At 41.5% G+C, this 25,536-nt stretch overlaps 1 long non-coding RNA gene across 6 annotated transcripts in view; it reads right to left on the bottom strand.

Moving 5' to 3' along the window:
• Positions 1-25,536, bottom strand: part of LOC132592432 (uncharacterized) — a 55,140-nt gene that overhangs the window by 26,475 nt on the left and 3,129 nt on the right. For 3 of the 6 annotated variants that reach the window (XR_015951006.1, XR_015951004.1, XR_015951002.1), the window contains exons 2-3: positions 3,808-3,944; positions 2,413-2,488 (exon numbers count right to left, since the gene is read on the bottom strand). This is a non-coding gene — a long non-coding RNA (uncharacterized LOC132592432). Of the gene's footprint in view, positions 1-1,570; positions 1,897-2,412; positions 2,489-3,807; positions 3,945-25,536 lie in introns of those variants that run through there. The other 3 variants (XR_015951007.1, XR_015951003.1, XR_015951005.1) reach the window with 2 other exon arrangements.

Here is a 25,536-nt window from a genome sequence, read left to right as displayed (position 1 = left end):
TGAGTGTATTTAGGGAGTCATCAGATTAATACAAACTTAATTAAATACAAACTAGGATTTTGTGCACCACCATAAATTTTCCTGAGAAGAGCTGAGTAATAGCTTGCACAAAACAGCAATTTGAGTTCATGAAAGAGTAAGAAAACCCATGTGCCACATGCAGGGTGTCACCCTGAAAATACATAGAATGAACATGGCAATCGACTATGACTTCCTCAGAAGTCCATGCAACCTATTTGCAGGAAATACAATTAGGATAGGATTGGCAAAAATGTAGCAGACAATGTTAAATTTTCACCATAGCACCTCATAAATATTAGTGTAATTTGCATTACTTTATTTGCAGGATCAAAGTGTCAAGAAGTCTATTATTTTAATCCAAGAGGCATGGCCTCTTTTAAAAAATCATTCTTAGCTTATTCATTTAAGCATGAAGAATACAGAGGCTAGCCTATTTTAGGATTTAATAACATTAATAATTGCCTGGTATTTCATGTCGTTCAAAATCTGTGATTCATTGTGGGCTGAAGGACACATGTATTCGGTTTAAGCAATACATTCTGTTTATATTATTAATTATTATTAATTGAGGTATTCTGATGCCACTCTTCAGTCAAACTTTCAGGGATGTTTTTAACAAAGGAATGAAACATTGAACATATAAGAATAATAAACGAAAAGCTCAAGTCAAAAGTGGTGATTAAAAACAGAAGAGCAGTTAAAACAAAACCCACAATTACTAGAACAGCAGATAATAATAATAATAATAAAAACCCTGAGCATTAAAATCGACTGCATTGATGTGGGTTTATCTGTATAGCTTTTATTAGTGCTGCCCATGTTTTATTTTAGTGTTTTTTTAGGTGTCTTAAATGTTTTAATCTTGTACTGAGAAATGTATCTTTTGTGACTGACGGTCGAATAAAGAATGATGATGATGATGATGATGATGATGATGATGATGATGATGATGAAAACCCTGAGCAGAGGGGAAGGCTTTTTCCTGTTGCCGAAAAGGCACCAGAGGTAGTGTCAAAAGAGGTTGTTTCATGCATTGATCACTACTGAGAAGGTTATTCCATTATCATTACCTGCCGACCTTCAGATGGTGAGCTGATGCACTGCTAAGGATGACTGTTGGACTTGCGAGGTAGAAGGTGATCTTTCTGGCCCTTGGGTGTTTGAGGCTTTATTAACAACCACCAACTAATCAAATTGCTGAGTTTATGAGATGTTCAAAGCACACAATGGCAAGGAAGAATGCATGCTAGCCCTTCAGGTTACGGGCAATTGGGCAACACCACTTTGAAAGTTTTAAAGAAAAAGAAGAAGTTTGATATACTGTAGATGGGATTGTGTTTGATTCATCTATGTTATACTGTATGTCTGACGGCTTTCTGCCAGCTGTGTGGTCACAAACTTGGGAGCATATTGTTGGGAAGGATTGCAACTTACAGACCCCCATCTCCTGGTGGTTTCTTCACACTAGATACCAGTACAGAAGCATTGGTTCTCTTTACCATCACAGCTAGCTCACGTTTATGTTCTGAGCACCTTTAATTTAATAGAAGTCAAATCAAAGTTCAAAAATATGTCATGCGAGTTGGCTTTTGAGCTGCTCTAGAAAACAGGTAATACCGATTACAACCCATTTGCTTCTCCACGTATGAGAATGTACTGAAAACATTCTCCGCAGTGCATCGGGATACCTTAAAAGGAGTGCTGGATGCCTAGGCAATCTCCAGGAAGCAGAATGGAAACCAGGACTCAAAATGATACATACATTTCTGGGCTCCAGAAGTGGCCAGCTAACATTTTATAATAACCCCTGAGTTTTCAAGAGCTGTGTGGCAGAAATAGGTTTGGCAGCTATGGTCTTCTTCTGTCATTACAAGGCTAAGAAGGAAGAGGCGGTTTATTAGTTTTCTGTGCCACTTATCTGAAAAAACAATCACTCCAAATGGCTTAGAGCATTTCAAGAGCTTGTTTGCCATAAATCAATTACCCGAATGTAGTAACATTACCCAAATATGAAAAAATGTAATGCAAAATACTTAACTACCTTGCCAACGATAAAAGGACACTAATTCCAAATCATAACAAATCTTGAAAAACCTTCCTAATAAGGAAGGAAGTGGCAGCTTGAGACTTTTCCAGAGTGCCTGTGGGATGGATACTAGCGTTTGAAGGATACTAGTGCGATTCCCGAAGGAATGGTGGCAGTAGCAGCCAGGACTCTGTTGCTGCTGCTTCATCACCACCAAATTCATTGTCAAAGCCGGCAGCTTTTAAACGTCTTAAACTGAAAAAAAAAAACCCAAGCCAAATTCCAAACCATTTTAAATAAAATCAGAATAGAAGTGTAACGCAAGACTCTGTCTGCCAACATAACTGTAAGCCCCTCATCTTTACCTGAATCACTTGGCCCTTCCTTTTGCTTCATTTCTAGAGTTCAGCTGAAATATCCCCTCAAATCTGGCCAAACCTCCTGTGAAGAAAGTATACAGTCAAACCTCGGTTCCCAAACACCTCCATTTTGGAACATTTTGGCTCCCGAACAGTGAAAACCTGAAAGTAAGTGTTCTGGTTTTCAAACGTTTTTTGGAAGCTGAATGTCCAATCAGGCTTCTGCTTGAGTGCAGGAAGCTCCTACAGCCAATTGGAAGCTGTGCCTCAGTTGTCGGACATGTCGGAAGCCGAATGGGCTTCCGGAACGGATTGTGTTCGACAACCAAGGTTTGACTTAAAGGACTACTAGCTTAGAGTGACAAATATAGTATGAGTAAGTTACACATTGTGCTATAATAAAATACCTGGGCTTGAAATGGTGCATGAAGTAAAACTGTATCTGACTTGGCCTCAGCCCTCTGTGAGAGAGATAATGAAACGGGGCTGACTCCCAACAAGAGCAATGTTAGGCTTGCTAAGGAGAGAGACACAGTTGGCAGTTAGCTGCACCAAAAGAGAATATTTTGGGTATTTTATACAGTTGAGGATTGGGTGGTCATGAATCCTATTTTACAGAGGATTCTGCTATCTGAAGGTGTCCTCTATTTGAACGGCTGCCAGGTCCAAGTCCAATTCAAAGATGAAGAACCATAGGGAGGGAGAGCAGGGAGGCATATTGTCTTTATATTGAATTGTAAAATAGTTAGGTGCTTGACTCTGCTGGCCAGCCAAACAATTTTATAATTGGATTCTGTGCATGTCTATAGTGTCAGTTTTCCCATCACAGCCATATTTTTAAATTGAGCTAACAAGCTAAGGGATGTGAGATTGGACAATGCACTAATGATAATATACTATGTAATTAACTTGGCTGTGATGCAAGGCTGCTGAAATCTTCTTGCACACAGATGAAAGCTGGTAGATCCTTTGGACAAGCATGAGGATATTATGGCTCAGGGGAGTCATGAAATCTAGTCCAGTTGCCATAGAGAAAACTATTGTAAATCCCCGTTGGAAGTGTGACTATTTCTTGGCATTTAAATGTCACATGGAACAGGTTTTAATGGAGCCTTTTGTTATGATGAATCTTATGCACAGGAGAATTTTATTGAGGAATGGGCTCTATTAAACATAGCTGGACTTTGAGTAATACATATAGGAATAGTTAGCTGGTTCAGGCCAAAGCAATCTTCTCAGCTCTCCAAGACACACCAATTTTTGTAGTGGCAGGAAAAAAAATTAAATAAAGTAGACCTGGCTCTGTGCCCTGATGAGGATGCACATCATCCCTCACCACTCATCAGATTGATTTGGAATCTGATTGGAGCTTTGGAAGGCAGTGATTTGCATACACATTACCTGTAAGTAAGTCCCAATGATCTTAGTAGGACTTGCATCTGGGTAGACACTCATAGGATTGCCTTGTTAAGGAGTCTTGGAAAGAAATTGTCCTGGGTAACTTGCTGTAATTCTCCATCTACCAAACCAGCTGTTGCCTAATAAAATATGTAAAAAAGAAAAAGTTTTTAAATATGGAGCTAAAATAAGAGGGGGACTGGATATGCATGCTGCTTTTAAACTGTTTTGATGGAGAAGGTGTTAAGCACCCTGGGACTTGATTTCAAAAGGCTTCAAAATGAATTCAGTCTGGTATTGGCAGCCTTGGTTGAATGAGTAGCATGCCATTTGGCCAGCAGATGACTTTCCTTTGCAGTGTAGTTTTCAGTTTGCTGTAATGGCATACTGGAAAGACCTTGGACTTACTGAGTCAGTGTGGTTAAAAAAATTATATCCACAGGCATTTTTTTCCCAGTGGAAACCATGTTTGTAGAATAAGTTTCTGTTAACATTCTCCTACTTTTTTGTTTGTTTGCAAATTCTCTTTCCCCTGCTTTTGGTATTTTACTGGAAAGTGAATGCTGCGGTTTGGAACTATTATGAACTCTCTTCTTTAAAGAAGGACTGTCCAAAATTTTCTGCATTCACTGAACTACTTGTTCAAGCCACCCAGTTTGAAGGTGAGGTGGGGAACGGGTGAATCAGTTTCTCATTTTTCTTAAGTCCAGTTCTCCACATCAGTTTGTAAATTCCGTTTTTTTAAAAACCACATGAACAGAGTGATTCCCTCCCCCCCCCAACATACACATTTTGTGTGTGCATGTTTGCCTAATGATACCTATTAGCAAGTGATTTTCTCCAATGCATTTTGTATGCTGGCTCTCCCATCTTGGCACAAAAACTGTACGCTAAGGCTGATGCGCCATAATCAGTAATGATGCTGTGCTTGCTTATACACCCCACACCTTTCCTTGGTCTTTCAGGTCCAAAACTGCATGGGGAGGATGAAGTGCCTAGGACCAGAGAAAATGCACCACATTGTCTGGGTCCTGTATTGCCTTATGAAGCATCTAATTATCACTGTGTTGCTACAGGAATCCTCCTGTGAGTTGGCTTATGCATTTGTTACTTACATCAGCACCAAGATAAACCAATCAAAATACTTTAAAGCTACAATCTTTTAAGTCCCACTAAGCTCAGCTTCTGAAGTGTAAGACCTCCAACAGACTTTATTACAGAAGATAGACTTCCAGTACACATTTAATACACATGGCTACAGTTCCTAGGAATCTTTGGGAGAAGTAATGAGCTTTAAGTGTGCACTGGATGTGCTCTAAAATGTATGGCTTGGATCTACCCAATATTTGTTTCAAAAATGTGCACCAGTATGAAGGTACATTATTAATAGTTTCAATTTATCTTTTATTGAATTCTGAAATGATCATTACTCTTAATTCACTGTTTTAAGATTTAGTGGCTGCAGTAACACATTTTAAAGATTCCCTCGCTTTGCTTTGCTTTGCTTCTCTTCCCGTCTTTGTTTTATTTGAGTGATTGAATTGTCACCAGTCATTTATTTAATTAAATTTGTATAACCCTTGATAGCAGACTTCTCAGTGCTGTTTAAAGGACATAAAACACATCTAAACAATTGAAATCAGCAATAAATTAACTATAAACAATAAAGCAGACCAGCCATGTCAAACATGAGTTTGGATTAATTATTATTGGATTAAAAATTAAAACCAAGAGTTAACAAAAAGGCTTTTGCCTGGGTTTACATGTCTTTGACATTCCTTGTCCTCTAAAATAAAAGAAATAGAAGAAGAAGAAGAAGAAGAAGAAGAAGAAGAAGAAGAAGAAGAAGAAGAAGAAGAAGAAGAAGAAGAAGAAGAAGAAGCGGATAGCCATGTTGGCCTTGGTTCATAAATCACCTCATATTTCAATTTGCAATTAGTTACTTAAACCTTTTAACAAATGATCTTTTGTTGAATGTTCAGCATTGTTAAGAATAATTTGATTGCATTGTTTTCCCTGAATTACTGTAAACTTGAAGATGACTCCAATGGCTATGATGTACAAACAAGTAATCACAATGGTATGTAACTCCTCCTTACGTCATTTTGAAATGCTTGTACTGTGGAAACCACAATGACTTGGAAGGTCAGGTTTGCTTTGCCTTTACCATTCTAACTGATTCCGTCCCACAAGTCCAATTTGTACCAATTTCCTACATGATCCATGGGGATATATAATGAAGAACATGGGGCAGAATACAACATGCTATATTTCCCTTGAAATAGAAGTGATGTGCATTGAGGTGCTTTCTTTGTATGAAACTGATGCTGTCAGTAACATCCCCGAGTCAACCATTTGTGAAGGTTGCATTTTTTCTGCTTCACAATTTCAAACACAGCCAGCAGGAAGCAAAACAACATACAAGTAATCAAGCAGAAATAAAACCAATGGTTAAATCCCGTTGCAGTCGTGTGGGTCTTTTGAACTGCTGGGCTTTATATGCTTAGCAAGGAACTTAAGACAGAAAATAAACTTCAAGTCCTGATTAAATACAGTGATCAATGAGAATAAATGCCATGGTGCATATGCAGCAGCACAACCGCATGCCTTCATTTGCCCCAACTGCAACGAAACATGATTCTCCTGTGCTGGTCTCTACAGCCGCAGCAGGCTCTGTAACTCTCAAATGCTCTCAAAGGCACACTCCTGCATTGTCCCTTAAAACAGAGGATGCCAACAATGAGACCTTGGTCATACCCACACTATACTTTTTCAGCACTATGTTATCTAAAGAATTCTGGAACTGCAGTTTGTTTGGGGTGATGAGAGCTGTTAGAAGACCCATAGTCCATAGCTGCCAAGTCTCCCGTTTTTTGCGGGAAACCCCCGTATTTAAACTCGTTTCCTGCTGTTATCCCGAATAGGGAAAAATCCCGCAAATCCCCCGGATTTCCTACCTGCCAGGGAGGCTCCTTCTGCACATGTCTGGACATGCGCAGAACCGATTTTGGGTGCCGCTCTGCCCATGTCTGGGCACCAGAAATTGGGCAGAGCGGCACTGGAAGTCGCTTCTACGCATGTCCAGACATGCGTGGAAGCGACTTCCGGTGCCGCGCCGCTGCTGATCCCGGATTTTTCTTACTGGGAGTTGGAGGGTATGCCATAGTCACCTCACAGAGCTACAATTTCCAGAGTTCCCTGTGAAGAAGGAATTATTATGAAACCACTTTGGGAAAGGGGAAGGGCTATGAGCACTAAAGCATCAATTGCCCACAACGAGCTTAGTCAAGACAAATAAGCAAACAATAATTCACACAGCTAATGCATGTTCTAGGATCACGTCAATACAAGGGAGCTGTCTTTCTTCTCCTCTAATCTTTTCTTCCATGCCTTGAAGGTTAGAGTATCATATTAGTTGGCACACTCAGCCACAATGAGCAATGACATATTGCTTTGTCTTGTTTGTACTTACTAATCCAGTTCTGGGATATCCACCAATTGTTCAGGATTTAATATCAGTTTAAATTAACATCTGATTGAGGGAGTTCAATTAAGCTCACAAAATAATGGCCAGAAATTATGGCACTATAGACTATTACAAAACAGATGGCACGAAAATTACTGTGGATGTTCAGTGCAGCAGTAATGTTCCATTATAGTTCCCTAGGAAGAACAAGAACACAGCACAATAGCTGGAGCAGTCAGAAGTTCCTTGTCAGAAAATGATTGCTAAAAGATAAGAGAATACGAAGTGTCTGGGAACAATAGCAAGGAAGAGCTAGGCACAATCAAGAGCGGCATCGCATATGGACGGCACATGTACAGCACCCCGTACGGCGTGTCCACATGCAGCAGCCCATACAGTCGCTGTGCGAGAGGCAGCCTGTATGGACACCAGTGTGGACGGTGCGCAAGAGCGGCAGCCCGTACAGATGCGTGTGAGAGCGGCAGCCTGTACGGACACTGTGTGAGCAGCGCCCATACGGACTGTGCATGCCCTTGGCCACTCTACAGCTGGTGGGAGGCAGGGGCCATCTTGTCACCCCCCCTGAGTGGCACCTGGGGCAGACCGCTCCCTCCGCCCCTGCTTTGTATGCCCCTGAATGATCCCCCCTCTCTGAATGATCCATCCTCTTTCTTTTCATGGACTAGTCCTCTCCCTGTGGCCCCAATTTTCACACCTGCTCATAGACAGAAGGCAAGGCAGGTGAAGGACAATGCACCATCTCCTCACTCTTGTCACTGCTTGCATTGTTGCAGAGGACAAATGAGCAATAGCAACAGTTAAGAGAAGAAGGAAGAGGAGCAGGGCCAAGAGAACCCAGGGATAAGCAGTGAATTGGGGTGTGTGTCTTAGCAGGAGCCTAACAATACACTTGCCCAGACATCACTTCTGATCTTCCTTTAGGGCACCTGGAACAGGTACTGGATTCAGTAAATAGGTTTGGATTGGGATCCAGTATGCCCATAGATTCTTTGGGAAGCCTTGGGCAAATCATAATGATCAGTTCATCATCTGCACAATGGAAATGGAGAACTGCTAAATCACAGTTCTGTCACATCAAAAGCAGTTCCCAGGTAGTTACACTGGGAAAGGATTTTAAAGCAACAGGATTGGAGCCTGAGTTCCTCAACTGGGAGAAGAATGTGGTTTTCTCCGTGGTAAGAATCCCCAAGTTTTATTTATGTGCCAAAGACAATGTTTTCCTTTTATGTTTCTTCTGAAGCATGGACAAGGGGAATTCAAGATTACCATCTGGAAAAGGCAGTGACATTTATTCTGTTAATAAGATTGAAGTTTCGTCACTAATATTGTTTTGATTAGAGTTAAGTAACAGGAGGTCAATTATAGGTTCCTGGTAACCAAGCCATCAGTTAAAAGACAAGAATCAAAACATCAGTGAGTCTTTGCAGTGCCAGGCCTAAACACCCACATCTTCCTACTCTAAAACAGATACATTTAAAAAGCATGAGAACAGCTGAGACAGATAGAATTGGCCGGGCTGTAATTTGCACTGGGATGAAACTTCATAACATAGAATAGGATAAATTGGGTCTGAAACAAGAAGGATAAATTTCAGTGGCTAGAAGAGTTTACACAGATTTTTCTGTAATTCTCTGGATACGTAGGTCATTGTTATTCGGTGTCCATAATGCATATATCTAGTATCCAGATTTCAACTCTCTTTAAATAATTAGTTCCTAGTTTTCCAGAAAGTTAAGCTGGACAACAGCTTTTTGCAACAGTATTAGATGTAAGCTTTGGTTTAAACCGGATATTTTCCCTGGCCTTGTTGGTTTCAACCAGATATCATATTAGACATTTTTATATGGCATTGTGGGAGGAATTCCTAAGAGCAGGAGAGTGTCTCCAATTGTGGTTCATTCCTGAATAGCAGTGATGAGAGCCAGTTTCCTTGCAAGATATCTTTGTGTTTTGCACAGAGATTAAAGCGTGTAGAGCCAGAATTAAAGAGAGAGAAAATACTTTATCTTTCCAGCTTGCCACTTGCAAATATTACCTACTTTCAACAGATCTTCAATGTGGTCCTAAGTATGCTTGCTGACAAAAGAACTGAGTTCAATGTGACATAGTCCCTAGTCAATGCACTTATTGCAGCCTAATCCTAATGGTCATTTTATTTTAAGCATATGACTAATGTGAATCAAAACACACTATATGGCTTCCATTGGTGTGAATAGTTGTTATTTCAATGCAAATAATAGCATGGGATTTAAAATAGTAAAAGCGATATATAACTCTTTTATTTTTGGCTTTCTTGTATTCCAGCAGGATTTTCAGTATTGCACAGTTTGTTTGTTTTTGTATTAAATGTTTTCTCAGTTTACAAAGACGTGTGCAATGTCTCTCATGACATTTTTACAGATCAGTTTCAATTGTTGAGACATTGGGGAGGAAAAGGGGGGGGAGCGGTAGATAAGGGAAGGGGATGGGGGGTCTAACAATGTTTCTGTTTTATTTAGTGTGTGTGTGGGGGGGTAGTATTGCACAGTTTTGATACGGTGTTCACAGTATCCAGTTATTGGTTAGAAGACGGAGCAGAGAGCATGCCCTGGCAGTTCTTTTACACTGACCTCAGCTCAACAAGAAATTTAGTAGGTGACCATGAAAAATTATTTTGTTACTAGGGAATGGTGAATCTGTTAGTTTAAGTTTCTTTCCATTTCTCAGTATTTCCAGGCTTAAGGTCTGTTCTCCACATTTCCAGACTGCTGTGGCTATTATTATTATTATTATTATTATTATTATTATTATTATTATTACCATCATCATTATTATCATTATGATTATTATAGCACACCTGAAAATTCATTAGCATTTCAGTGCAAATTTCTCCTAAACACCAACATTTCTCTATGCACTTTTGTCTAAGCGCACACTTCTGCACACTTCTGCAGCCAAATATAAGGCTTTTAAAAAAATATATACACACTTTATACCATGATAAGCATTTTTGGACACATTTTGTGGCTGAATAACTTCATTGCAAGATTCAGACAAGTGCAGATTTTGAAGGAAGGCTGCATTATGGGTTGCCTATATATAGAAAGGGTGAATTAGATAGGTTCACTTTTAACTGCAAACTGAATTGAATTTCTCCCCTCTGCCTAGCTGATACTCAGCCAAGACAACTGACAAAATTTGGGAGGAACACCCCAGCACATTGCTTGGAAGCAGAGGTTTCAGACACCTAAGAGCTTTGCAATAACAATTGGTCCAGCATGCATGCCAAAATTTCATTTGAAAAAAGAAACGGTTAGATTTCAAACACAATAAGGGATTTTGATTTTTCTGCACCAAAATACTTGCTGGAAATTAAATTAGTGCAAGATAACTATTTGTTTAGTATAATATAACTATTTATTTAGTTTCTTCCACTTGGTTGAGACCTACTTATTGTACCAGATGTTTTCCTGGGCTGTAAAAAGATCAAATAAATTATGAGATGCTAATGTTTCCATTCTTCCAGTAGCCTTGTGAATGCCAGTACTTTTTGGGCATTTTAGCCTCTGTTTACCACACTTTCACCTTCTGGAATATCAGTCCTTTCTTGCTTCCTTTATTCAGTTCTCAGTGTTTTTCTTCAACTTCACACCTCTCTGTCTGAATAGCTCTTTCTGTTTTGCTTTACCCCTGCCATGAACTCAAGAACCGGACATCTGAATGCACTTTATAATTTCACCTTTAAAAGTTGTCCGCAGCCTCTCTAACCTTTCTCTGTGCTTATTCTATTTGGATGAGTTACACAAAAATAATCAAGGTTTCAGATGAGTAATCTAAGTTGGTGGAAAGGCAGAAGGTAACTATTAAACCTTAGTATTTTTGATACAATTATGTTCAGTTTATATCCTGTGAGTCTATGGCCAGCCCTATCATTAGGCAAAGTGGCAGCAGATGTGGAAGGACAGCAGTGGAAGTTCCCCTGACCCAGCCGATCCTCCTGAGCTCCCTAGGCATCACCTTCCATTGGAGGACAGAGCTGCGTGTGCCATGCAGCCTTTCATGTGGCCCCATAAGTATCCTGCTACTCTCAAGTGTATTAGAGGACCACAATTCAATTGCCATTCTAGCTGGCTCATGAATGTGGAATGGGAAGGTGCCACATTATCTTTTGCCTCAGGCAGCAAAATGCCTTGGGCCGGTCATATGTGATTCTGTAAGATTAATTGACTTCATCATTCACTGCGAATGTGGAGGAATATTAGGTACACATTCAATTCAACGTGAATGAAAGGCACAAAAGATACAATCCTATTCACACTTACTTTGGAGCAACCAATCCTATACAATGCAGTTCTATACATGTCGACTCAGAAGTCCCATTGAGTTCCCAAGGGTGTAATATTTCATCCTGAAAGATTTTAGCTTGAAATTGGTTTATTTTGGTGCTGGGTCATCACCCCCTTTTTGTACCATTTTCCCCGTGCTAAAAGGAGAGACCATTATGGTTCTCTGAAACAGAGCTTTTTCTGATAGAATTTTGCAGAGATATCACTACCGTTCGAGAACTGGCAACACACACAGACACACAGTTTCTGTTTCTGAGTCAAAATATTATTGGATTTTAAATAGCAATTCTAATGACCTATGAGGGGAGAACTGGATTTGGTAATAGAAATGAAAACTTGGTACTGAAAAGTTATAAGCACCTCTGGTTCAAGTATCTGGAGTTCAGAGTTCTGACCTCTGAAAGAACTAAACATACAGTTATACAAGAAGACAGACTTGGTTCCCATGGCTGCTTCTGTGAAGTCCATGATTTTAAAAAGGAATGCAGACATGGTTATGCAAGTTACAACCTTTATAAATTAGCCATGATTTTTGTGTGCCCAGAAGGCATATCCATCAGAAGGAAGGTGCCTTAGCTGCGTCTTCTGGAAATAATTTGTCAGAGATGTTATTTTATTGAAAATTGAGAGTTCTTACATCCAGTACGGATGGGTAGATTGATTTTGATATAGTTCTATGTTTTCATTTTTAAATTAGCCACAAAAGCAATGCGTAATCCCTTGCCTTATAGAATAGGATTTCACCACTTCTTCAGTCATAGGCAAACATACCCACCCACCCTTCATTGAGGAAAACATTAGATCTATTAAATGAAGCAGTCATTTTGAAAGAATCTAAATTACCCTCCAGTTGAGCACACTTTCTGTGTTCCTGGGCAAATAAATTGTTTTACTGATCATGGACAAATGGAGAATCTGTATGCCCCCAAAACAAATAAAAAACAAACAAATCTGTAAAAAAATTCCTTCAGTAGCACCTTAAAGACCAATTAAGTTTTTATTTTAGTTGGTCTTTAGGTGCTACTGAAGGAATTTTTTTTATTTTGTTTCGACTCAGACCAACACGGCTACCTACCTGTAACTAAAACAAATCTGTATTTCCTTTTTAAAAATTCCGAAGTAAAATAGGAGGCTTGCTGTGAATATACAGGCAATAGCATAGATGAAACTTTCTCAGCACAGGAAAGATGAAAATGAAGAATATTAACTCACTGTGTTGCAGACTTAGAAATCCCATCTGATACAGGCCTAATAAATTGACAAGTTTTTAATGTTCTTAAATAATTTTTTAAATTTTTTTATTTAATCTATTCATAAACTGTTTATTAGTCAAAGATCTTGAAATGCTTTGCAATAAAAACAAAAAACAGAAAATAGTCAAAATAGATGGCTATATAGTAAGCACAATATCAAAAGATTTACATTAAGAAAAATCTAAATATACATTATTCATATCCATAAGCATCGTATCCATAAAGCTAAGATAAGAGAAAATTAGTAGGGAGCATGAAACAAACTCTCAACCAGCATAAAAGCACATTCTTTACACAACCACTCACACAGTCTCACCATCCAGTCCTTACTTCAGACAGTATTTCTTTTTCTTTTATTTTTTTTTAAATATACTTTATTAAGGTTAAAACACAAAATACATCCAGGATAGATCATACACTTTCTATTCACACATATCACACAATTATCTAACATAAACAAATTATAACAAACTTATAACACAATAATAGTTTTAAAACTAAAAATTACTTATCCTTGTAGTTCAAATCGAATCGAATAGCTAATACATCTCTCCATTTTGATACTTCCACTTATCTACACCTCGGTCATCACCTATTCTTTTTCTACTGCTTCTTTCAATGCTCTGCGTTTTCCATGTTTTCAATTTTATTATTCCATATTTCTTATTTTCAGTTTTTTATTTTCAGTGCCGATCATTAGAAATGGATCCAAGATTTTATTGTGGGGCATTGTTGTCTCATATAATTACCGAATTTTTCCCAATTTTGTTCAAATTTTTGTTTGTTACCTCCTCTTATTATATTGGTTAGTCTTGCTAAATCTAAAAATCCAAATAATTTTTCTTGCCATTCATTCAACTTTGGAACCTCTTCCTTTTTCCAGTATGTCGCTATCAATATGCGTGCCGCTGCTGCGGCATACATAATTATTATTTGATCTTGTTTTTGGATTTCTTTATCTACCATCCCCAGTAGGAGGTTTTCCGGTTTCTTCTTCAAATTAACTAACTTTTTTTTTGTTACCTCTAGAATTATATTCCAAAAAGGTTTAATTTTATCACACTGCCACCACATGTGTAAAAACGTTCCTATTTGCTTTTGGCACCTCCAGCACATGTTGCTTTTTGTTTTGTATAATTTCTTGATCTTAACCGGTGTCATGTATCACCTGTGGAACATTTTGACCATGTTTTCTTTAATATTTTCCGATGCTGTAAACTTCCAGGAGTTTTCCCACAGTTCTGTACTTCAGACAGTATTTCTGACCACCAACCACTTATACCCAAATGACTAACAGTCACCTCTTCTGCTACCCAGACACCTTTGCTACCACATTTGTATCCTTTGTACACAGAAGAATTACAGGCTCTACACATCTCCGTCGTGCTGAGTCATGGGCCACAACCAGTGAAAATGAACCCAACAGTTCCATTATGCAGCTATATGACTGCACGATATTGCTTAGCCATTGTCTCAGGTTATTTATGCTTTTCATCTTGTGCTACTGTAATAATATACAGTGCATTTGCCGCCAGCAGCTGCAATTAGCTAGGAATGAAGGGCAAGTTGTTTCTGACAAGGCAACAGCAGACCGCAATGTGTATGTTTCCATAACACTTTCCCCTAGCCAAGGTGCCTTTTAGAGTAGCTGGCAAATGCATAGCCCTCTTTCCCCTGGAATGAGGCCACTTTTTGATTATGGTCTGCAGGCATGTGAGGTTAGAAACCTCCTGAAACGAAGGAGGTCAAAGCTCTGTTAGTGTATGGATAGAAACCACTTGTATGCTGCCTTTAGTTCCCCAGAAGAAAGGCTGAACATAACTAGAATAAATAACAACAACAAAATATTTACGGTGTGCACATGGGTAAGAACAAAGCATGCAACCCATTTTACAGTACTGTAACAGGGTGAAGCAACACCTTGTTCTCCCTGCATCTCACTCCCCAATATCATGCTAGGAAACATCCAAAGCATCAAAAGAAACAGATGATAGGATCTCACAACCTGTCTTCCCAATACAAACAGAAGAGCTAAGATCAAGCTATTAGGATGATTACCTCCAATTCACACCTCACGTGGAATATTTGCTACCTGCTTATAGGCATTAGTGGCAAACTAGTAGAGGATAAGTCTATCAATGGTTACTGGCCACAATTTCTAGGTTCTACCTCTACCATAGCTGCCAAGTTTTCCCTTTTCTCGCGAGGAAGCCTATTCAGCATAAGGGAAAATCCCTTAAAAAAAGGGATAACTTGGCAGCTATGACCTCTACTGTTGGAGAAAGTACCACATTTTTCCACGTATGAGATGATGTTTTATTTATTATTTAAAAATGTTAAAAATTGGGGGTCGTCTTATTCACGGATAGTGCAGGGGGGGGGAATTGGTGGCAGCCGTGAGCAGGAAATTGTCAGCAGCGATTGGGTGAATGGTGACTGCGGCAAGGCCTGCTGACGATTGGCTGCAGCTCCGACAATTGGGTGGGTGATTGGTGGCTGCGGCAAGGCCTGCTGGCAATTGGCTGCTGCTGCGGCAACTGGGCAGGTGATTGGTGACTGCAGCAAGGCCTGCTGGCAATTGTCTGCTGCTGCGGCAATTGGGCCGGTGATTGGTGACTGCAGCAAGGCCTGCTGGTGATTGGCTGCTGCGGCAGCAATTTGGCGTTTGATTGGTGGCTGCTGGTGGTGAGCAGGCAGACGATTGGTGGCTTCGGCGAGGCGTGTGATTGGGGTAGTCTTATACATGAAGGGCGTGTTATACATGAAAAATACGGTATGTCTCTTATTACCAGTTGTTTGCTTTCAGAAGTGGCAAGAGGGCTGTTGTGCTCAGGGCTTTACCTCCTCTCTTCGGCCACTGTGATATAGGATGCTGGGTTAAAAAAGCCATTGGCCCTATCCAGAAGGTCATACCCTCCAACATTTCTCTGACAAAAATAGGAATCTCCATTCTATGCCCTCCAAAATTTCTCCGATGAAAATAGGGAATGTCCTAGGGAAAAGTGGGACATTCCAGGATCAAACTGGGATGGCTTCTGCAAATCTGGGACTGTCCCTGGAAAATAGGAACACTTGGAGGGTCTGGAAGGTTTTTCTTTTGTTATCTATAATTCAACTGGGATCTGCACAAAGCCTGTCTGGCTGGTTCACATGGCACATGTGGAGATTCCTACCCTTGCACAGATAACACAGGAGAAAGTGTGGTGTTGTCAGCATCCCACTATATTGCATATTCTCTTCTTTGGCTGGCTTGTTTTAATGCACAACTGGGGAAAAGCACAGAAAATCAGAAATCAAGATGGCAGAACGCGTCCTGCATGGAGAGCTCTTACGTTTCCTTAGATGACAAGATAATATAGTGATATAATGGTACTTGAGGGGCAAGGCATGTTATCACAAGAACCCTTGCTGTGCTCTCACTAAAGGCAGATACATGGAGAGGATTGCATCAAAGGTGTCCATGGGCCAAGGACATGCGGGCTGCCCTTTGTTGTAAACAGGAGAATAAGCTCAAAGTCTGTAAGAAAAGAAAGTGCAATTTAATAACAGAAAGTGGGACGAGCCTGGCCATTTCATGAAGAGGCAGGCCGAAATCTCCATGGTGATACATCTCTGTATTTTCTACTACATCCTGTATTCATGTTATATAGCTGGGAGCTATCTTACATAAGGCCTTCCCCAATTGACACAAATCTGTGATTTTAGCTCCACATGTATCCTATTGACTCTCATGTGGCAAAAATTGGCTAATGATGAATGGAAAATTTTCCATTCCCACTGAACTGGCAGGTGGTTGTAGTAGATTTTGGCTGCCAGTTCTTCCTTTTGCTTCCTTTAAGCAAACTGATAAAGGATAATTAAAAAACAATAGTTCTTAGCTATTGTTGAATCCTGACAAGACAGAAGTACTGTTCTTGGGGGACAGGGGGCAGGCTGGTATGGAGGACTCCCTGATCCTGAATGGGGTAACTGTGCCCCTGAAGGACCAGGTGCACAGCCTGGGAGTCATTTTGGACTCACGGCTGTCCATGGAGGCACAGGTTAATTCTGTGTCCAGGGCAGCTGTCTACCGGCTCCATCTGGTATGCAGGCTGAGATCCTACCTGCCCGCAGACTGTCTTGCCAGAGTGGTGCATGCTCTAGTTATCTCCCACTTGGACTACTGCAATGCGGTCTACATGGGGCTACCTTTGAAGGTTACTCGGAAACTGCAATTAATCCAGAATGTGGCAGCTAGACTGGTGACTGAGAGTGGCTGCCAAGACCATATAACACCGGCCCTGAAAGATCTTCATTGGCTCCCAGTACGTTTCCGAGCACAATTCAATGGCCTCGGTCCTGTATACCTGAAGGAACGTCTCCACCTCCATCGTCCAGCCAGGACACTGAGGTCCAGCACTGAGGGCCTTCTGGCAGTTCCCTCGCTGCGAAAAGTGAGGTTACAGGGAACCAGGCAGAGAGGGCCTTCTCGGTAGTGGTGCCTGCCCTGTGGAACGCCCTCCCAGCAGATGTCAAGGCAATAAGCAACTATTTTACTTTTAAAAGACAACTGAAGGTGGCCCTGTTTAGGGAAGTTTTTAATGTTTGATGCTGTATTGTTTTTAATATTCGGTTGGAAGCTGCCCAGAGTGGCTGGGGAAACCCAGCCAGATGGGCGGGGTATAAATCATCATCATCATCATCATCATCATCATCATCATCATCACAATCCAAATGTGTGACCAGCTTCCTCTCCCTGGTGGGAAGAAGGGATTCGCTGGTATAGTCATCTTCTTAATACCTTTCCATAGTCTTGGCATTGTTACATAACCCCCCTTTTCAGTTGCTTATGACTCCGCTGCTTTTTATGCTGGACTCAGATCTGGCTTTTGTCCCAGCTGTTCCACCTGCAGGTTTTCTTTTCCAGTTGTAATTATCACAATGAGGTTGAGTTCACACATTTGTATGAAACTTGAATGCATGAAGCGGGTGCACAAATCACTCCATTTGGTGAGTAACTACAGATCATTGCCTTTAGCACACCAGGAAAAATATCCCCAGATGGGAGCCATTCAGGGAAGTGAAAGGAGACAATGATAAGATGTTAGTGGCTTGGCTTGTTACCAGAACTGTCACTGCTGTAGCTTTGAAGTTAATGACAAAAATGTCAGCTTAGTGAAGAATAAGAAACCTATAGAACTTAGTAGCAGTTGTCCAGATCCCCCCTTAAAAATGTTTAGGGGTACTCTCATTTTCCTACTCATATTGAAATACTGCCCCTCAATGAGGCCAAACTTAGATTCACGAAATGTTTAGGGGGGTATGCGTACCTCTGCATCCCCCCCCAGAAAAAAGCACTGCCTTTAGGTAGACAGAGATTGTAAACCACATGAGGTTTAAAAGAGGAGAACAAATTAGATCTTCTTGTGTAATCTATCCTTGGAACACTGTCCTTTTTTTCCAGGAAAAAATATATGGATTTCTTAACAAAAATCAAATATTTGGTCCAAGATTGTGTGCAATCAAACTTTCCATAAAACAGTTTAATTTTTTATTTATTTACTGACAGTTGTTTTCCTTCAGTCAGTTTTAACAAAATAATTTCAATCACTCCGGAAAATTGAGTGAAAAGGAAAATTAACACTGTTTAAAAGGGTGGTAATGGGATGCAGGTGGCACCGTGGGTTAAACCACAGAGTCTAGGGCTTGCTGATCAGAAGGTCGGCGGTTCGAATCCCTGCAATGGGGTGAGCTCCCGTTGCTCGGTCCCAGCTCCTGCCAACCTAGCAGTTTGAAAGCACGTCAAAGTGCAAGTAGATAAAAAGGTAAACGGCGTCTCCGTGTGCTGTTCTGGTTCTCCAGAAGTGGCTTTGTCATGCTGGCCACATGACCCGGAAGCTGTACGCAGGCTCACTTGGCCAATAATGCGAGATGAGCGCCGCAACCCCAGAGTAGGTCACGACTGGACCTAATGGTCAGGGGTCCCTTTACCTTTACCTATTTGAAGAACAGCACCAGAGATAATCAGCTCAAGGAGGGAACTGAGGCCTGAAATATAGCAGGCAGGACTTGGGCCAGATTCTCTTGATCAGACAAAGGCAGAGCAGAAGTTAGCATTCATCCCTGGGCCAGCCACTCTAGAAGCTTCTTGTCACTCACAAGGGCCAATGTTGCACACCCCAAGCTTTTCTCAACCCAAGAAAGCCAGAGCCTGTGCTTACATGAACACAAATAAGCCACCAGCTGCCCTGTGGGATGGATCTTGGACCACAATACCTCAAGGATCACCGCTCCCATATAAACCAACCTGGACTCTGTGTTCATCACCTTGAGGCCCTTCTTCGTGTGCCTCCTCCGGGTGAGGTCCAGAGTGTGGCAACACGAGAACGGACCTTTTCTGCAGTGGCTCTCTGTTTGTGGGATGTAATAAACAGCACACTTTTTTGGTAAGAAATGAGGTACTGGTACTGTTGTTGGCACCTGTCTGTCTCAAGAGACAATGGAGTGTACCTCTGGGGGTGCAGTTAGCAGCACCAAAGTGATCACCCTGGGGCACAAGCCTGAGCAGTGTGTATGGAGGTCCTGGGCTTCTTAGACAAGCCCCCTCCCTGGCTTTGCTGATGTGGTCCAAAGGAAAGCAGAGTGCTGTGAGCGCCAGCACAAAATGGCGGCCATGACCAGCAAAAAGAAGGAAAAGAAGAGGTGATGGTACTCTGTTCTGGTGGGCACTGTCTCTCTCACACGATATACAGATCTTTTATGTTTCAGTAGCATTGCATCCCAAACCCAATTGCTCTGGAAACCATTTGGCAGACCCTTCAACACATAATTCAGCATGTGAAGCGTTTGACTTGGATGTGGATAGGTGGAATTCAAATCCTGGCTTGCCCACGGGTTTATTTGTGTCTCTGAATGAGTTTGTCTCTTTCCACTTCAATTCCTCATTAGGAAATATAGCTAGTCATCTGGAGCCTTCAGATAAGAAGCATCTATAAATCTAAATCAATTAAGCAACTGGAATGCCACACGCTTATACATTCTGGAACTGCTTCTGCAAGTAACAAAAACAAAATCAAACCTCAAAATTCCCCCCATTAAGTTTTGCTTATTAAAACAGAATTCAATTGCTTTCATAAAAAAATAACACCACAGAACTGCAATTTTAATTCAAACAGAATGTCTCATTTATATTTATGACAGCCACTTCTGTAGAGAACCTCTCACCCAAGACATAAATGAAAGTTGTCAAAGAATTGTCAGCCAGTTTTTCTGAGTGTTTGCTTTAAAAGATCGTTGCTTTCAGAACTTGGTTAGTCACTTCATTACACAGGGTCTTTTCGGGGACAGACTTCTTGTGAGTACCAGGAAAGTTGGATAAAATCACAAAGGATATGTTTGGTTGCAAGGAGTTGTCACCGTAGAACATACCAGATTTGTTACAGGAGCTGCCTGCAAATCTCAGCCAACACTAATATTCCCATTTTGATCTGTCTTGTTCAAGCATTTGGAAAAGTCCCCACTTCTCCTTTCATCAGAGAAGTTACAGCATGGCAAGTACCAGTCACTGACATCTTCAATAAGTGGCAGGATCTCAGTATATTGTCAGGAAACATCGCTGATGCCTGGCTCTGGGTCCTTTTTCTGGTGCTCAGTTTGGGTGGCCATGTGGTCTACTTTACAGAGGATAGTCCTCTAGTTGAAGACTGACAAACGAGAGTCTGCTATTTGAAGCCATGTATTTTAGGGGTGGGGAAAATTTTGACTCAGTGGGCCAGATCCACAAGCCAAATTTGACAGGTCATTGGGGCAATCAGATGATTGACAGATATGATCCTGTTCATCTGTTAAAAGCCCATGCACAGAAGTGCACAGGCACCCAAACAATGAAGGATTAACCTCCAAGGATTGTATGGGGGTCAATCCTGCTTTCTGCATGGGTCAGTTCCATGCACCAGTTCTCTGTGGCAAACTGGAGCATACAGCCAAACTGGGCAGGATTGAATCCCCCACCCCCCTATCAGATGATGAGTAGTTGATCCTATACTCTAGTTTCAGGGTGAAGATTCATGAGAAGGAGAGTAGGGGCTCACCAGAAGTCAATATAGTGCCTTTAAGATGATATGTTTCTCTGGACACAAGAAATAATTGCTAACATGCCAGCATAGCAGATATGAATGCTGCAGAAAGACATTTTTTTAAAAAAAACTTCAATTGTTTAAATGTTTTCTCCTCAAGCATGCATGTTTCCCGAGGATAATGTCTCAACGTGGTGAAGCGTTCCAGTGGTTGAGTGGTTTCATCTATCTATCCTTTAATTTTCTGTCAAGAGGATCATGCTTAAATAAAACAAGATAGGGCCTCCTGTCATGTAGCAACTTGAAAGGGAGTGAGACACATATTTGGATCTGAGCTGTTAGAAAGGCTTAAAATATTCCCAAGTTGATGGTAGCTTTGGAATGAACAATCTTGGTGTGCAAAAGTTTCTGAGGCCCAGTAATAACAGGCACATTTCAAGAGCATCTCAGAGTGTAATGCATTGCTGATTAAATTTTGAGGACAAAACAGAAATAAGGGACACCTGCTCCAATTCCTTGGTATGGATGAAGCTGGCCATTTCAATCAACATAGGCAGTCTGCTGTGAAATGACAAGGGACTACATGACATGTAAAAATGAAGAAACCACAGGGAGACCTACAAGCACAAAGCCAATTATGCTAAGTCCTCCTGTCACTGAGCAAAGCAGAGATTACGGACGGATTAACCGGTCCATATTTCAACAACATATAAGTACAAGAAGTAGGTGGTAATGTATTCTTTTCTGAAAGATGTTTACAAGAACACTGGGATCCTTTTCAGATGACTTTTGAGGGCAGTTTATAGTGTGATTCCACCCTTGGCTGCTGAAGAGATGTCAGAAGACATGGCACATGAAACATCATTTGGGTGGTCCTTCAGAGAATGGGCTTGATGTGCCTCATCTGATCAGCTGCTCGTGAAATACAGTTGGGTACTTTCATCATCATCAACATCATCATCATTATCATCAGGAACTTGTGAACTAGTGCAATTCATAAGCATTGAACTTACCTGGAGCGATATGAAAAAATGGTGCATATTCTGTTTTATTTCCATGCGTGTTTGATGTCCAGGGCCAGATTTAGGTTTGATGAGGCCCTAAGCTACTGAAGGTAATGGGGCCCTTTATATGTCCAGCTGTCCTTTGTCAACAACAGATTGACACTGGTTTTTTTGTGTTGAATATATGCTGTATGGTAATTTGTGGACCTAATAGGTATCTAAAGCCATTTGCACATGCAGAGTGTAGGCACCCTATATATAGAAATGAGCAAACCAGTGATATTTTCAGGAGCAGGCTAGCAGGCGGGGCCCATTACATACATCATAGGAGCCTACACAACACTGTTGCTGTATGTAGGTTTTATTTTATTTGCTTTTCATCTTGTTTTGGAAATGTACATCCAGTTTTTTTCCTTTATTTTTCCTTTATGTACATCCAGTTTTTTTCCTTTATTTTTTTGGGGCCCCCCAAGAGAGGGGGCCCTAAGCTATAGCTTGTTTATATTATATGTACATCCAGCATTGTTGATGTCACACTAAGCCAAACCATAGCTTAAACAAGCACATGGGAGGAAATCTCAGTTGCTTTGCTTATCCCTGGTTGGTTTGCTGCTGGACCATAGTTTGGTTTAGTATGTCATCTGAACCCAGGTTTTCTCTCTCTCCATGAGCTGTAACCATGGCTTGTCCTATGGTTTATGGTTCAATGTTTGTCAGGAGAGCTAAACCATGAACCTCCGTTCGGATAACATGCTGTGCCATGGCTTTACTCAGTGCAGTGCAGCCATGAAATGAACAGGAAGGAGCGAAGTAGATAGGATCCTTGTGCGTTCATTCTAAGTATTACAACTTGTTCTAATTTCTTGTGATTTGACCATGCATGTTACAGTAAAGTCACCTTTTGTTTCCATTTTAAAGAAAGATCCAAATCATATGGGGAAACTGCTTTGAAATAACCCAGTGCCTAAAGGCTTGGATTGGAAATATATAATTTGGCAGGGATATAGAAGTGATGGAAGTTGCTTTTCGTCTCAGCTACTCAAATCTTGGCAAATATCCCCCAAGTCATTGCCATATGTCTATGCACAATAGAATCAATAGAAAACAATTGTGTTTTTTAAAAATGTTCCCATTATTCTAAACACATTGCAGCTTTGTTTCTTAACAATCAACTACTGAATAAAAAAGCACTTAGCAGGTGAGTAGAGCTGCATGTATTGTTATTCTTATACCACTGCTGTATATCAGGGATGGAAAACCTTTGATCCTGGCTATAGTTTGGCCTCAACCTTCACCTTTCCTGCTTCACTCAAGCCCTGCAACCAGCAGTGTATTACAACAACCAACAGTGCAAATGGGGTACAAACAGAGAGAGACTTGGCAATAATGTGGAGTTGTCTGCAAGAAAATAAACATAGCCCATTGGAAGACTGATGGGATAAGGAAAGAAAGTCAGGTTGCTGTCGTTTTTAAAACACCCTAGAGATTTTAGAATAGCTGTGCCTTCTCAAAGACAAAGCAAGAGAAAAAGAAGAAAATGATGTTGCAAAATGAGAGTGAAAGAAAGTGTGGCAAAAGTGAGAGAAAGAGAGGACACACATATTTGGCTAAGATTTCTCAAGAGCCTTTTGCCTTTTGCTCACCTGAAATGGGAGGACATCTTCCATATTTCACAATTACAAATGTAATTTTATTTTTCACCCCGCAAGAAAAAGGCTAAAGGATGAAGGGAAATAATTTCATCCATCATCCACTCTTTAAAACTGAACTGAAAGCTGGTATAAACAGCTGACAATGAACTTCACGAAAACAATCAGGCTGTGTGATTAGAAATGACTGTTTTCTGTATAATCAAATTCCTTCAGTAGCACCTTAAAGACCAACTAAGTTTTTATTTTGGTATGAGCTTTCGTGTGCATGCACACTTCTTCAGATACAGTGAAATGGAAGTTTCCAGGCACTTATAATCTGTATAATCAGTGTCTGCTTGATGAAATGAGCTAAATAGGTTCGTTGGGGGCCTGAGAGGAAGAATATGAGAGGGAGAATCATGATTCACAGGACATAATCAGCAGCCATTATCTGTAGTGTTTTCATTGATCCCTGTGAGAATGCAATTTCACACTTGACAGCAATAGGATACAGAAGTACAGAAGTGGGAGCCATTTTAATTGTGCCCCTAATGGCTGCTCATCAGAAGTGTTCCATTTAGAAAAAGACATATGTTGGCGAACTCTGCAAACACGTTTTGCTCTCTTAGAGGCCAGGTGTGCCTTTTGCAGTAAATAACCAGCAAGAAAGGACCAACAGGTTAAAATAATGCTCATAGGGAAATGTGCAGCTGTCATTTTGCACATATCGGGTCCTCCCTCAAAGAGGGCACGTGTTGCGGTGAGACCTGGAAACCGACACCCTGTGTTGTGGGTGGGTAAGATTGGTCAGCCACAACCCCCAATTGGTAGGTCCCTTGATGTTGGGTTCAATCTGGCCAATGGGGTGCAGTCCAAACGGATCGAGGGACCTATATATTCGCATGCACGTGACCCAGAGCTTCCTTTTCGGCGCGTGCATTTGGAACACCTGCCCACATCTCCTTACTTTTAGGGCTTGTTGCGCTTGACCTTGCTATGCTGTCATGTGTCTGTCGTTGGGACAGGGGCATGGCAGGAATTTTCCCCACTTGGCTGATTGGCTGTTGCCATTTGGGTTTCGCCCACCACGTAGCAAATCGTCACAACTTGTAAAGTTGTGGATAGGCTCTGGTTCAGGTGATAGGTATGGGGGAACGCTCTCGCCATCCCTATGTGAACGGTATTCCGTTAAAGGAATTCAGGGACTCAATGTCACGGTCTGGTCGGCGGGTGTCAGGACCAGAGGCAAGATGGTGGTGTACAAGCAGGAACAGGTGCAGGGCTGAGGGTCCAGTAGCAGGCAGTCGCAGGGTCAAGGAGCAAGGCAGAGACGAAGGTCCAAGGAGCAAGAAGCAAGGCGAAGGATCCAGGAACAAGAAGCAAGGCGAAGGTCCAAGGGTCGAGGAGCAAGGCGAAGGTTCAAAGAACAAGAAGCAAGGCGAAGGTCCAAGGGTCGAGGATCAAGGCGTCGGCAAGGCAAGGGTCCACGGAGCAAGGATCAAGACGTTGGCAAGGCAAGGGTCCACGGAGCAAGGATCAAGACGTCGGCAAGACAAGGGTCCAAGGAGCAAGAATCAAGGCGTCGGCAAGGCAAGGGTCCAAGGAGCAGGAGGCCAGATGCAACCAGGCAGGGAAAGCGTTACTGTGGCAAAGAGCTGAAGGGAAATGCTGAGCTTTTATTCCTCCCAGCTCCTGCCACCAGGTGCAGTGAGATAACAAGTGGCCTCACCTGAGAGACTACTCCTTGCCTCTCCAGCACAAGCTGAGGTCTCCACCTGTGTGGCCACGCCTTGCTTCTCCAGCACAAGCTGAGGCAGGCCCCACTCCTGCAAAGCACTACAGGCCCCAGAGCCTGACTCCTGCCCATACTCCTGACAGTCAAATGGTTTGGTCAACCCCCTCACAGGGGGTGCCCATGCCTGAGCTCAGGAGGACATCTGGGTGGCGGACATAGCCTGTTCCCGGCTTTCTGCCTATC

Source organism: Zootoca vivipara, chromosome 7, assembly GCF_965207765.1.
Source record: "Zootoca vivipara chromosome 7, rZooViv2.hap1.1, whole genome shotgun sequence".
In the NCBI taxonomy this organism is placed as follows: domain Eukaryota; kingdom Metazoa; phylum Chordata; class Lepidosauria; order Squamata; family Lacertidae; genus Zootoca; species Zootoca vivipara.
Note: the sequence above shows the minus strand (reverse complement) of the source record. Positions and strands in the feature narration are given on the sequence as shown.